Genomic DNA, 14,558 nt, shown 5'->3' with positions numbered 1-14,558 from the left:
GGGATTCCTCCTGGCAGGCTCGGCCCAAAAAAGAACTTCACGCCCAACGTGGGGCTCGAACCCACGACCCTGAGATTAAGAGTCTCATGCTCTACCGACTGAGCTAGCCGGGCGGCTGGGACCTAGATCTACTCCCCAGCACTAAGAGCCTCTCAAGACTTATCTCCCAGTGCAGAGCCACACCATAAGGTGTGTCCCTTCCCTCGCCAAATCACCACCACCACCACCAAAACCACAGACTTTGCTTCTAAAGCTGGAAACATAATTGAGGACACACAGGGAAAGGCAGATGCGATTCGTCCCAATATTATTCGTACCAATAATATGCATTATTTACTTAGGCAGATCATTTTAGTTCTCTTTCCAGGAGACAGCTACACCTAAGAGTACTCAGGAATTACTGCCAGAACTCTAAGCTCTGCGGCTCCAGAACTCAATTAAATTTATGCTGTCGGCCTGAGCGAGATAACACAGCGCGGTAAGGCATTTTCCTTGCACGTGGCCAACACCGGACGAACCTCAGTTCGATCCCCGGCATCCTATATGGTCCCCCCCAGCCTGTCAGGAGCGACTTCTGAGCGCAGAGCCAGGAGTAACCCCTGAGCGCCGCTGAATGTGACCCCCCCCAAATATTAAATTTATGTGGTTGTTTATTTGTTTTGGGAGCATCCACCAAAACAAATAAATACTACCTCTCAAGACCCAACACAAAATTGAGCTGAAGCTAACCTACCATGTTTTGTAGTCATTTATTAAAACATTTTTTATTTTAAACTTTTTTTGTTTTTGTCTTTTGGGCCACACCCGGTGACGCTTAGGGGTTATTCCTGGCTATGCGCTCAGAAATGGTTCCTGACTTGGGGGACCAGATGACCACTGGGGGATCAAACCCAGGTCAGTCCTGGGTCAGCCGCATGCAAGGTAAATGCCAAACCGCTGTGCTACTGCTCCGACCTAACTTTAAGCTTCTTTCTTTTTAGTTCTTACCCTTACTAGGGAATTTTTTTCTCCCCATATTTCAACCATCGTCAGAGGCTATGAAAGAAAATACTTCTGGCCCTGAGCCTAAAGTGCTGATAGTTCATACAGAGGAAAGAATTAACCTCTGGTCAATATGAGATTGTTTTTGTGTGTATTTTGTTTGTTTGGGGGCCACACCCAGCAGTGCTGAGGAAATCACCCCTGGCAGGCTCATATGGCAGGCCATATGGGATGCTGGGGATTGAACCCAGGTTGGTAGTGTGCAGGACAAACACTATTGCTCTGGCCTCATATTTGCTTGTACTTTATTATTTTATGTTGTTTGATTTTGAAGCTGCACCCAGCAGAGCTTAGGACTACATCCAGTTACAATGTAGGGGATTATTCCTGGAGATGCTCAAGAAACTATGTGGTGCTGGGTATTGAACCAGAAACCCCAGCATGCACTCCAGCCCTTTGATTTATCTCATTTTATTTTATTTTATATATTTTATTTTATTTTATTTATTTGGGTTTTGGGCCACAGCCAGTGGCGTTCAAGGTTTACTCCTGGCTCTGCACTCAGAAATTGCTCTTGGCAGACTCAAAGGACCATAAGTGATGCCAGGAATCAAACCTGAGTCTAAAAAAAAAAAAACAACCTGGGTCTGCCTGGGATGGCCATGTGCAAGGCCCTACTGCTGTGCTATCACTCCAGGTCTTATTATTTTATTTTATTTGCCCTCACTTTATTTTATTTATATTGATTGTTGTGGGAGCCACTTGCAGAGGTGCTAGGGCCTGGTGGTATTATATAGGAAGAAAAGGTCTGCAGTTTCTGAGACCTCACACATGCATTAGGCATATTCCTATGGCCCCAATATGGAATTTTAGAGTCAGAGAAAAATGAACATATGCCCTGCCTCTGCCACTGACTATGGAAAGGAGCCTATATCTCAGTTTTCTCATTAATTAAAAGGGTGGGGAACACCTTCTTTGTAATAACATTCTTGTTTCTGCATAATTTTTCTTTTTTCTCCAAGAGGGACTTTATAAGCAGTGCTCGGGCAGGGCCTGGATCACTTTTGGTGATATTCAATGCTTCTTGTATGGGCTCCTGTGTTCTGAACAAGGAGGGATACCATTTTGTAAGGACCACATGGTGTCAGCTAGGTTTCCTCAAGCCTATATCCAATAACACTGCCCCAAGCTACATGGCCATACCAAGTAGCCTATTGGGGAAGGACAAAAGGGAGCAGTAGGAAGGTGCCCCTAGATAACAGCCAACCATTTTTAAAAATCATCAGGAAGTTAGAATCTCCCTACTCATAACCTTGGGCAGGGTTTGTCTCCTTCTAGAGCAGTGCTTCTCAATTATTTTCTATCATGCCCCCCTAGGAAGAAGAAAACATTTTTCACGCCCCCTCCACACGACTGTAAATAGTATCTTTATTAAAAAAAAAAAAACTTTAACCTGGGCCTGGAGAGATAGCACAGCGGTGTTTGCCTTGCAAGCAGCCGATCCAGAACCAAAGGTGGTTGGTTCGAATCCCAGTGTCCCATATGGTCCCCTGTGCTTGCCAGGAGCTATTTCTGAGCAGACAGCCAGGAGTAACCCCTGAGCAATGCTGGGTGTGGCCCAATAAACAAACAAACAAAAAAAAAAAACTTTAACAAAAGAAAAATATATAAAATAATTTGAGCTGATTTTTTAATCAGAGGTGATGTCTGGATTAATGGCTACAATGAGCACGTTTTGCAATGCATAATAGTTTTTCAAAGCGGGGTTTGAAATAGGACACAGCAACTCTAAGCTCCAGAGACATACAGAGACATAAACACTTGTTATGACAGTGTTTGCCCAGGTCAAACGCGCCCCCCTTTACCAAGCCTTGCGCCCCCCTGGGGGACGCGCCCCATTATTTAAGAAGCACTGTTCTAGAGAGAATAACTAACCGGTCGGTTTGGGGCTGTTGGTAGATGGATTAAAGTTTTTGTTCAGCTTTATTCCACTTGGTTGTGGTCTTGTCTTTCAACTTCAGACCTTAATGGACTTAATTGCTACATGCATCCTCCAGAGTCCAGAACCATACTGGGGTTGTTTGGAAAACTCTGAATGCCATGTGCTCAAGGCCTTTGAGCTATTCCCAGGGCCCTTGTTTCTTTTTTGAGGGAGGTAGTTTGGGCCACACCCAGCAGCACTCAGGTGCTATATATACATAGCAAGCACATTGGGAGAAAGGTTTTCCAATTTATATGTGATATATATATATTGATTTTGGTGCCAAACCCGGTGACGCTCTATTTCTGGCTATGTGCTCAGAAATCGCTCCTAATTTGGGGACCATATGAGACACTAGGGATTGAACCCAGGACCATTCTGGGTTGGCCACGCACAAGGCAAATACCCTACCGCTATGCTATCGCTCCAGCCCCATGGCCCCATATTTTTAAGTGTTCTGACCCATTCCATAATAGTCAGTCCTTCAACTGCAACCTACAACTAGATCTCCAATGTCTGTCTATATAAGTGTATGTGAATATGTAGGTGGCAGATTCCCCTGTCTGTCTAATCTGTATTGTACATAAGCCCTGCCTATGTTGTATATAGTCCCTGTTATATATAATCCTTCCCTTCCCCCTCCTAGCCTACCACCTTACAAATCTTCTATTCTTCCCCCCCCCAACCCCTATCCATTATCTCTCCCTATTTAACCCTCTTTACCCTCAGTTCTTAATTCTTCAGGAACCAGATTCTTCCCCCTGCCCAACAAGCTGCCAGCTGGCTCCCAAAACAAAAGGACACCCTTCCATCCTGCCATGTCTTGCCCTGGGAAGAAGCTTAGGAAGAAGCTTAGGCACCACCACTCCTGCTGACTCATCCCATGCAGACCTTTTCCCCCACTTCCCCCCATTGTGGACTATTGCTTGCTACTGAATTCAGCTCCAGAGAAGCCCTCAGTTTGAGGACACTACTGATTCCTGACGTCTGCGAATCATTTCTCAGACTCCACAAGACCACAGTGAGCGATGAAACTGTGCTCTGGATTTTATGATCCCACACCCCAGACTACCTCAAGACTTAAAGGGGATATCTATATTTATTTTGTATATTTCTTAGACATTTCCTTAATAGCTATAATTCTTTTTTTTTTTTTTTTTTTTTGGTTTTTGGGCCACACCCGGTAACGCTCAGGGGTTACTCCTGGCTATGTGCTCAGAAGTTGCTCCTGGCTTGGGGGACCATATGGGACACCGGGGGATCGAACTGTGGTCCGTCCAAGGCTAGCGCAGGCAAGGCAGGCACCTTACCTTTAGCGCCACCGCCCAGCCCCAATAGCTATAATTCTTAGTGTTTATTTCCATTGGTAGAGAAAGCTTCCCCATCCCTTTTTTGGATCTGCTTAGTAGGAAATCCAGTATAATAGTCTTCCTTGGGATCTGAGGTCAGGATAAAACTAGATTATAGAGATAGTTTAGCTTGTTTTTTTGTTTTTTTGTTTTTTTGTGGTTTTTGGGTCACACCCGGCAGTGCTCAGGGGTTATTCCTGGCTCCAGGCTCAGAAATTGCTCCTGGCAGGCACGGGGGACCATATGGGGCGCCGGGATTCGAACCGATGACCTCCTGCATGAAAGGCAATCGCCTTACCTCCATGCTATCTCTCCGGCCCCTTAGCTTGTTATTTTTACCCCCCCCCATATACACCAGGATATCATATGGCTTTGTTTTTGCATAGGCACACTAAAATGGGGGAAATATTACATATAGAAAGAAGTTCTTATCTTATAAGGATAGTTTATTTTATTTATTTATTTATTTATTTTTGGTTTTTGGACCACACCAGGCAGTGATTAGGGGTTACCCCTGGTTCTGTGCTCAGAATTCACTCCTGACAGGCATGGGGGACCATATGGAATGCTTGGGATTAAACCCAGGTCCTTCCCAAGTCTGCCGCAAACACCCTACCACTATGCTATCATTCCAGATCAACAACCCATAAATTTTTTAGTGCAGGGACACATTTCACCCTAAATAATTGTCATGGGGACATACTTGTCTTAGGCCTCAATTGATCGGACATCTACTGTCCAACCCCAATGTCTGATCCTATCCTTGGAACCGGCAAGATTTTTTTTTTTTTTTTTTTTTTTTTTTGGTTTTTGGGCCACACTCGGAGGCACTCAGGAGTTACTCCTGGCTATGTGCTCAGAAATAGCTCCTGGCAGGCACGGGGGACCATATGGGACACCGGGATTCGAACAAACCACCTCAGGTCCTGGATCGGCTGCTTGCAAGGCAAAGGCAGCTGTGCTATCTCTCCGGCCCCACCGGCAAGATTTTCTACACTAGCACTAGAATTCAAGCTTCCCCTAGTGGAGGCCCTAATGCCGCCAACTTGTTCCAGGGTAGAGCAATATGACACCTGATGATGAGGAACAACTTGCTCTAAAGATAGGCTTCCCTGCCTTGCCACCAAATGGTGACATGAAATCAGAAAATGCTCTATGCCATCCCAGCTTCAATATAGGATCTGTGTAAAAACTAAGATCTCTAACTACAGAAGCCTGACTGCAACAATCACAACTGAGTAGAACTTTTCTTGAAACGATAAAGAAAGACCTTGGGGTTGGACAATTAGTATGCCTGAAACCCGTAGTCAGTCTTATGACAGTATGCTTCATGGGTAGAGACACCCTATTTTTTTTTTCTTTCAGTGGGGTCGGGCAGGGTAGGACAAAAACCACCGGGGGCGACGGCACCCTTCGCACAGGGGCCACCCCCGTCAGGCGCCCAAGGGGGTTCCCTGCCCCGAGCCTGGAACCTTGACGACCCCCGCCGTCCCGCGAAAAAAATATGGAACGCTTCACGAATTTGCGTGTCATCCATGCGCAGGGGCCGTGCTAATCTTCTCTGTATCATTCCAATTTTAGTATATGTGCTGCCGAAGCGCGCACGACACCCTATTTTTTAGGCCAAGAGTATTTCCTTTCTAATTTTCCCAATGTTTACTATGTCTGTGCAAAAAAATAAAATCCTGCCACATTTGTCCCCACCCCCCTTTTATTCTTTTGGCTCTCGAGCCACACCCAGCAGTGCTCAGGAGTCACTCCTGGCTCTGCACTCAGAAATCACTCCTGGCAGGCTCAGGAGGGGGACAGATGGGATGCCGGGAATTGAACCTAGGTCCATCCCAAGTCGTCTACGTGCAAGGCAATTGCTCTACCGCTGTGCTATTACCCCTGTCCCTGCCCCCCTCTTTTTTTTTCGGGCCACATCCGGTGATGCTTAGGGGGTTACTTCTGGCTATGCGCTCAGAAATCGCTCCTGGCTTGGGGGACCATGTGGGACGCAGGGGGATCCAACCTCAGTCCGTCCTAGGCTAGTGCATGTTACCACTCCACGCCACCGCTCTGTCCACCGCTCCCTGCCCCCCCCCCCTTATTTTGGTTTTTGGGTCACACCCTGCAGCACTCAGGGTTACTCCTGGCTCTGCGCTCAGAAGTCTCCTGGCAGGCATGGAGGACCTTATGGGATGCGGAATTCAAACCACTGTCTGTTCGAATCAGCTGCATGCAAGACAAACGCCCTACGGCTGTGCTATCTCTCCAGCCCCCTTTTCCCCCGCCCCCTTTTTAATTTACTTTTATTTATATCTTCTAGATAGGGGCTCCCATCTTTTTCATAGAACCTTGGGACATGAATCATTTTGCTTTACCTCATATTTCTATGTCTTTCTACAAATTGAGAAAAGAAAAAAAAAGTGGATGAGTCTCAGGGATCAGTGGTTTCAGCTTCATTGGGTGGGAAAAAAAATGGCCAGAACTAAATACTCATGCCAAAGTCGATGACAATAGAATCAAGAGGCCCAAACTATAAAAATCTAAACACAAAATGGACCTGTTACACCAGTAGACTAGGTAGTTAAAGGTCAAGGTATGGGATGCATGATGGGAACTTTGGTGGAGGGAGGTCAACACTGGGGGTGGTAATGGCCTTAATTCATTGTCACTATACGCCTAAAATACAACTATGAAGGACTTGTAATTCACAATAGTCTCAATTAAAAAAATTTTTTTAAAAAACAAACCACAGGCTCAGGGAACCATAGAGGATTCTGGAGATCGTGCAAGATCTTGCAGCATGCAAGACAAATGTCTTACCACTGTGCTATCACTCCTGCCCCAGCAAGTGCCTTATCTTCTACTATCTCCCTAGCTCCACCTTTTTTGAGCTATACCCTTAGAGAAGGAGGTTACTTCAAGCCATCCTTTAGAAAGCATGTGGTGCTGAAATAGAACCAAGGCAAAGTTTGCATTCCAGAGTCTGGAGAGATGGTATATTGAATAGGGCATTTGCTGATTTGGGTTTGATCCCTGGTTCATGATTTTCTGAACACTACCAGGAAAGATCCTTGAACACAGAACCGGGAATAAACTCTAAGCATTCCAGGGTGTGCCCCCTCCAAAAAAAACAAACAAATAATAACAGGGGGCCAGAGCAGTGGCAAGCAGTAGGGCATTTGCCTTGCACGTTCTTTTTTTTTTTTTTTTGTGGTTTTTGGGTCACACCCGGCAGTGCTCAGGGGTTATTCCTGGCTCCAGGCTCAGAAATTGCTCCTGGCAGGCACGGGGGACCATATGGGACACCGGGACTCGAACTGATGACCTCCTGCATGAAAGGCAAACGCCTAACCTCCATGCTATCTCTCTGGCCCTTTTTTTTTTTTTTTTTTTTTTGGTTTTTGGGCCACACCCGGCGATGCTCAGGGGTTACTCCTGGCTGTCTGCTCAGAAATAGCTCCTGGCAGGCACGGGGGACCATATGGGACACCGGGATTTGAACCAACCACCTTTGGTCCTGAATCGGCTGCTTGCAAGGCAAACACCGCTGTGCTATCTCTCCGGGCCCTGCCTTGCACGTTCTAACCTAAGACGGACCATGGTTTGATCCCCCGGCATCCCATATGGTCCTCCAAGCCAGGAGCAATTTCTGAGCAAATAGCCAGGAGTAACCCCTGAGTGTCACCGGGTGTGACCCAAAAACCAAAACCAAAAAAAAAAATAAATAAATAACAATAAGCCCTTGCATTCCAGCTATGTCTCTGGCTTGATCTGTTTTGTTTTGTTTCATTTTGATTTTTTTTGTTTGTTTTTGGGTCACACCTAGCATCGCTCAGGAGTTACTCCTGGCTCTGCACTCAAAAATTGCTCCTGGCAGGCACAGGGGACCATAGGGAATGCCGGGATTTAAACCACCGTCCATCTTGGATTGGCTGCTTGCAAGGCAAACACCTTACCTCTTATCTCTCCAGCCCTTGATCTGGTTATTTATCATGTTTGAGCAAGGTGTTTGCCTTGTATGGCCGACCTGGGATGGACCTTGGTTTAATCCCCAGCATCCCATATGGTCCCCAAGCTTCCCAAGAGTGAGTTCTGTGTGCAGAGCCAGGAGTAATTCCTGAGCGCCACCAGGTGTGGCCCCAAAACAAAACGAAACAAAAAAAAAAGTATTTATCATGATTGTATGTCTGTGTTTTGTTTTATGTGTTACATTCAGCTGTACTGACAGACTATCCCTGGCTTTGTTCCCAGAAGGATTTCCAGTGGAGCTCAGAGTACTATGAGGTGTCACTGATTTGAATCAGGGTACATGCTTTGCATGTGAGAGGGAAAGCCACCAATACCAGGAGCAATACCAGAGCACAGGCCACAGGTGTGACTTCAAAACAGGAACATCACATATACAAAAATATTAAGGGGCCAGAGTGATAGTGCAATGGATAAGGCACTTGACTAGCACATTATTCTACACAGGAATAACCCCGAAAAATCACCAGGTATAGGGACCAGAGTTATAGCACAATTGATAGGGCATCTACTTTCCATGCAGCCAACCCGGGTTCAATCGTTGGCATCCCATGTGTAATGGGAGATTCGAGACTGCCAGGTGTAATTTCCTTTTTTTTTTTTTGGTTTTTGGGCCACACCCAGCGGTGCTCAGGGGTTACTCCTGGCTATCTGCTCAGAAGAAATAGCTCCTGGCAGGCACGAGGGACCATATGGGACACCAGGATTCGAACCAACCACCTTTGGTCCTGGATCGGCTGCTTGCAAGGCAAACGCTGCTGTGCTATCTCTCCGGGCCCTGCCAGGTGTAATTTCTGAGTGCAGAGCCATGAGTAACCACTGAGGACTGCTGAGTATGCCCCCCAAACCCCCCAAAACTGTTCACCAGATGTAGTCCCCCCCACAAAAATTTAAAAAAGATTCTATTAGTAGCAAGTTGTGGAATGATGTTTCTTTATAACACTGGTTTAAAAAGATACTGATGAGGGGCCGGCGAGGTGGCGCTAGAGGTAAGGTGTCTGCCTTGCAAGCGCCAGCCAAGGAAAGGACCACGGTTCGATCCCCCGGTGTCCCATATGGTCCCCCCAAGCCAGGGGCAATTTCTGAGCGCGTAGCCAGGAGTAACCCCTGAGCATCTAACGGGTGTGGCCCGAAAAAAAAAAACACACACAAAAAAAAAAAAAAAAAAAAAGATACTGATGAAGGGCCGGAGAGATAGCACAGTGTTAAGGCATTTGCCTTGCATGCAGAAGGATGATGGTTCGAATCCCAGCATCCCATGTGGTCCCCTGAGCCTGCAGGAGCGATTTCTGAGCATAGAACCAGGAGTAACCCCTGAGCGCTGCTGGATATGACCCAAAAATGAAAAAAAAAAAGATATTGATGAAAAAATACAAATAAAGTTGAATAAAAGATGTTTAAGAGCCTGCTTTTATAATGTCTTCTTATTTGTTTGTTAGTTTGTTTTTGTTTTTTGGGTCACACCCGGCTGCGCTCAGGGATTCCTCCTGGCTCTACATTCAGAAATTGCTCCTGGCAGGCCTGGGAGACCATATGGGATGCTGGGATTCAAACCTCTGTCCTTCTGCATGCAAGGCAAACACCCTACCTCCATGCTATCTCTCCTGCCCCTGTAGTGTCCTTTTTATTTTTTATTTTACTTATTTATTTGGTTTTTGGGCCACACCCAGTGATGCTCAGGAGTTACTCCTGGCTATGTGCTCAGAAATCGTTCCTGGCTTGGGGACCATATGGGATGCGGGGGATTGAAACACGGTCTGTCATGGGTCAGCTGTGTGCAAGGCAAATGCCCTACCACTTGCGCCAGCACTTTGGCCCCAGTGTAGTGTCCTTTTTAGGGAGTAACCTCAAGTGGTACTCAGGGAGCCAGTCCCAGTATCACTGGACTGGCTCCCTGAGTACCACTTGAGGTTACTCCCTAAAAAGCCAACTGAACTGAACTGAAAAGTTCAGTGCTAGGACTGAGAATGGTGGTGCCAGGGGCCACTGGACTAACATCAGTTCGGGGGACTCCAGAACAGTAACCAGAGCTGTTAGTTGTGGGACATGTGGTACAAAGAATCTAACTGGGGGCCGGGCGGTGGCGCTAAAGGTAAGGTGCCTGCCTTGCCTGCGCTAACCTTGGACGGACCGCGGTTCGATCCCCCGGTGTCCCATATGGTCCCCCAAGCCAGGAGCAACTTCTGAGCACATAGCCAGGAGTAACCCCTGAGCGTTACTGGGTGTGGCCCAAAAACCAAAAAAAAAAAAAAAAAGAATCTAACTGGGATCCAACACATGCAAAACATATATTGCTGGCCTCTGTGCTATATCCCAGGCTCAATACCCCATTTTATTGCACAAACTGTCCCAGCTTTGACCATTAGGAGCTCTTTTTGGGTCAGAGAGATAGTACACACATTAGGGATTTGCTCTGCATTGGTTGAAGCAAGTTAGATTCCTGGCACCAAAAATGGTTCAAGTACTACCAGAAGTGCTCTCTGAACACAGAAAGCTAGGAGTAAGAAATAAGCAGTAAGCATAGCTGGGTGTCACTACTCCACCTTTTCGCCCTCTACAAGCCCCTCCATACCCAAATAAGTTTTTCAGAGGTTCCCATGTTTCAGCATCAAAGTAGTCAGCATTTTTTTTTTTTTTTTTTTTTTTTGGTTTTTGGGTCACACCCAGCGGTGCTCAGGGGTTACTGCTGGCTGTCTGCTCAGAAATAGCTCCTGGCAGGCACGGGGGACCATATGGGACACCGGGATTTGAACCAACCACCTTTGGTCCTGGATCGGCTGCTTGCAAGGCAAACACCGCTGTGCTATCTCTCTGGGCCCCAGCATTTTTTTTTTTTTAATTTTAGGCAACACCTTGTGATGCTTAGGGGTTACTTCTGGCTCTGCACTCAGAAATCACTCCTGGCAGTGCTGCGGAGACCATATGGGATGCTGTGGATCAAACCTAGGTCAGCTGTGTACAGGCAAATGCCCTTCCTGCTGTACTATTGCTCTGGCCCTGCATCATTTGTATTTGTTTGTTTTGTTTTTTTTTTTTTTTGTTTTTTTTTTGGTTTTTGGGCCACACCCGGTAACGCTCAGGGGTTACTCCTGGCTATGCGCTCAGAAGTCGCTCCTGGCTTGGGGGACCATATGGGACACCGGGGGATCGAACCGCGGTCCATCCAAGGCTAGCGCAGGCAAGGCAGGCACCTTACCTCTTGCGCCACCGCCCGGCCCCTTGTTTTGGTTTTTTGGGCTACACCCAGTAACACTCAGGGGTTACTCCTGGTTCTTCGCTCAGAAATTGCTCCTGGCAGGCTCAGGGGACCATATAAAATAGCAGGGATTGAACTGTCTCAGTCTCAGGTTGTCCTGTGCAAGGCAAACACCCTACTGCTGTGCTATCGCTTTAGCCCCTTGCTTTTTATTATCTTTGGTGTCTGAGTCCTGAGATTGAATCCAGGGTCTCTGTATGTAAAAACATTCATTCACTCTGTTACTGAGCCTAGTCCAGGCCTCACTGTTGTTTTGAGCATTTCCTTTCTTTCTTTTTTTTTTTTTGGTTTTTAGTTCACATCGGGCAGCGCTCAGGGGTTACTCCTGGCTCCATGCTCAGAAATCGCTCCTCACAGGCTCGGGGGACCATATGGGATGCTAGGATTCGAACCATCATCCTTCTGCATGCAAGGCAAATGCCTTACCTCTGTGGTATTTCTCCAGCCCTGTTGTTGTTGTTGATGTTGTTTTGGTGTTTGGGGTCACACCGGCAGTGCTCAGGGGTCACTCCTGGCTCCATGCTCAGAAATCGCTCCTGGCAGGCTCGGGGGACCATATGGGATGTCGGGATTCGAATCACCGTCCTTCTGAGTCTAACGCAAACGCCTTACCACTGTGCTATCTCTCCGGCCCCTGTTGTTTTGTTTTGAGTATATACCTGGCGATGCTCAGGGGTTACTCCTGGCTCTGTGCTCAGGAATTGCTCCAGGAGGACTCGGGGGACTATATGGGATGCCTGGAATCTAACTTAGCAAAGCAAGTGCCCCTATCCACTGTACTATTACTCTGGCCCAAGTACATTACTTTTTTCTTTCTTTTTTTTTTTTTTTTGTTTTTAGGTCATACCCAGGGGTGATCAGGAGTTTCTTCTGGCTCTGCCCTCAGAAGTTGCTCCTGTCAGGCTTGGGGACCATATGGGATGACAGGATTTGAACCTGGGTCCGTTCTGTATTGGCTGTGTGCAAGGCAAACACCTTATCGCTGTGTTATCACTCCAGCCCCCCATATTTTTGTTTTCCTAACAATTGCAAATCATTTATACTACTAGTTATTTTTATACTCTGTCATAAGTGCAGGCAGAGAAAGCATAAGTGGCTAAACCAAAGTCAGGTACTATGGGACATACTTAATAGTGGTCAGGTGTTACTGCTGGTTAGGTGCTCATGGTTGCTTCTGACAGTGCTCTGTAGACCAGAGAATCACAGAACCTAGCCCTCCTAGATGCAGAACATGTGTTTTAGCCCATACCCTGGACTCCAGTTGTGTTTTTTTTTTGGGGGGGGGGTTATACCCAATGGTGCTAAGAGCTTACTCCTGGCTCTGTGCTCAGGGATCACTATAGGTAGGCTAAGGGAGTCTTAAAGGTTTGTACCATTTCTCCAGCCGTTTTATTGAGGTCTTTATAACTTTTTTGGGTCATAGCTAGTGATGTCTCTTTTGAGGTGCTGATAATCACAGGTTGGCAGCATTCAGGCAGGTTCCCACCCTCTGTACTATCTCTAGCTCAACCCCTGCACTGTTAATTGCCTATTATCTTTCCCTTGCAATCTTCTCTAAATATTCCATCAAATTCCTGTTGGGGTCAGGCATATTAATTACATAAATATATATCTCTGGGGCCTGGAGAGATAGCACAGCGGTGTTTGCCCTGCAAGCAGCCAATCCAGGACCAAAGGTGGTTGGTTCGAATCCCAGTGTCCCATATGGTTCCCCGTGCCTGCCAGGAGCTATTTCTGAGCAGACAGCCAGGAGTAACCCCTGAGCAACGCTGGGTGTGGCCCAAAAACCATATATATATCTGTAGTAGCATCACATTAGACAAGGACCTGGATTTGAACCCTCATACTGCAAACAAAAACAGTTCTTCAGGTGATTCCTGGAGAGTTCTGCATGAAGTCCCAGCCCTTCATCTCCATCACTTGCTTTTGTCAAATATTTCTAGGGTAGTCTCTTGCTGCCTATTCTGGCAGTCTAGCATTAAAGGCCTGCTCCTTGGACTCTTACTGCGAATTCCTCTTCTCTCGCATCCACTTCAGGAAATCTTTATATTTTGGGGGACCATGCGATGCCTGGGGTCAAAGTAGATTGGCTGCATATAAAGCATTCACATTAGCCCTTTGAGCCATAGCTCCTTCCTTAGGAAACTACCATTGATATTCAATGTTCATAGAGGCTATTCCTGTTACTCTGAAGCCAGCAGCATCTTGCCTTATCAACCACAGCATTAATCACACAGCCATGATGACTCCTCCATCACCATCTTGTGAAGTTCAAAACACAGGGGTCAACGTACAGTTAGTTATTCAATACTCATTACAAACAGGATGCAGGATCCAGAGAGATAGCACAACTGCAACTGGTAGAGCATTTTGCCTTGCATGAGGCCTATGCAGATTTGATCCCCAGCCATCTCGAATGGTCCCCTGCGTCCACCAGGTGTGTTTTGTGACTCTTAAGTGCAGAGCCAGGTATGATTCCTGCACCTCCGAGTGTGGCCCCAACACCAAATCAAACAGAATGTTGCTAGGGTAGGCTATAAATTGCATTTAAAAAATTTGGATGTTCACTCCGTTACCCTTTATTTGGACCCTCAATTAAGCTTGTCTTTTATTCTTTTTCTCTATTAGCGAATATCTCGGTGTCACCCGGTGGCGACTCCCTTGACAACACCGATCCAGCGGGTCAGGCGAGAGAGAAGTCCTGGTTCTATCTCTGGCCACCCAATATGGTCCTACCAAATCCACAGGTATGTGTCCTTCTTGATCAAAGAGTCAGAAATAAGCCCTAACTAAGTACAGCCGTGTTCTACCTTTCAAACCCATAAAAACAAAAAACAAAACAAAACCAAAACACAGAAAAGACAGAGCGGACTCAGAGGCCTGCGAATGAATCCATAAGAGCCATAGGAACCAAGGATGCTCTTGGAGGCACAAAATGGCGGCCGGCCCATCCGCGACCCGACCCGAAGGCCCC

The 14,558-nt window shown here is 46.7% G+C and overlaps 2 non-coding genes across 2 annotated transcripts; both read right to left on the bottom strand.

The window, feature by feature from the left end:
- Positions 1-40: 40 nt before the first annotated feature.
- Positions 41-113, bottom strand: TRNAK-CUU (transfer RNA lysine (anticodon CUU)). Its single transcript has one exon. It is a non-coding gene; the product is annotated as a tRNA-Lys (tRNA).
- Positions 114-5,809: 5,696 nt separating this feature from the next.
- On the bottom strand, positions 5,810-5,916 carry LOC126025616 (U6 spliceosomal RNA). The gene has a single exon (XR_007501488.1). It is a non-coding gene; the product is annotated as a U6 spliceosomal RNA (small nuclear RNA).
- Between the last annotated feature and the right edge of the window lie 8,642 nt (positions 5,917-14,558).

Source organism: Suncus etruscus, chromosome 1 (assembly GCF_024139225.1).
Source record: "Suncus etruscus isolate mSunEtr1 chromosome 1, mSunEtr1.pri.cur, whole genome shotgun sequence".
In the NCBI taxonomy this organism is placed as follows: Eukaryota; Metazoa; Chordata; class Mammalia; order Eulipotyphla; family Soricidae; genus Suncus; species Suncus etruscus.
The sequence above is the reverse complement of the archived record's forward strand: the minus strand, read 5'-3'. Positions and strand labels throughout refer to the sequence as shown.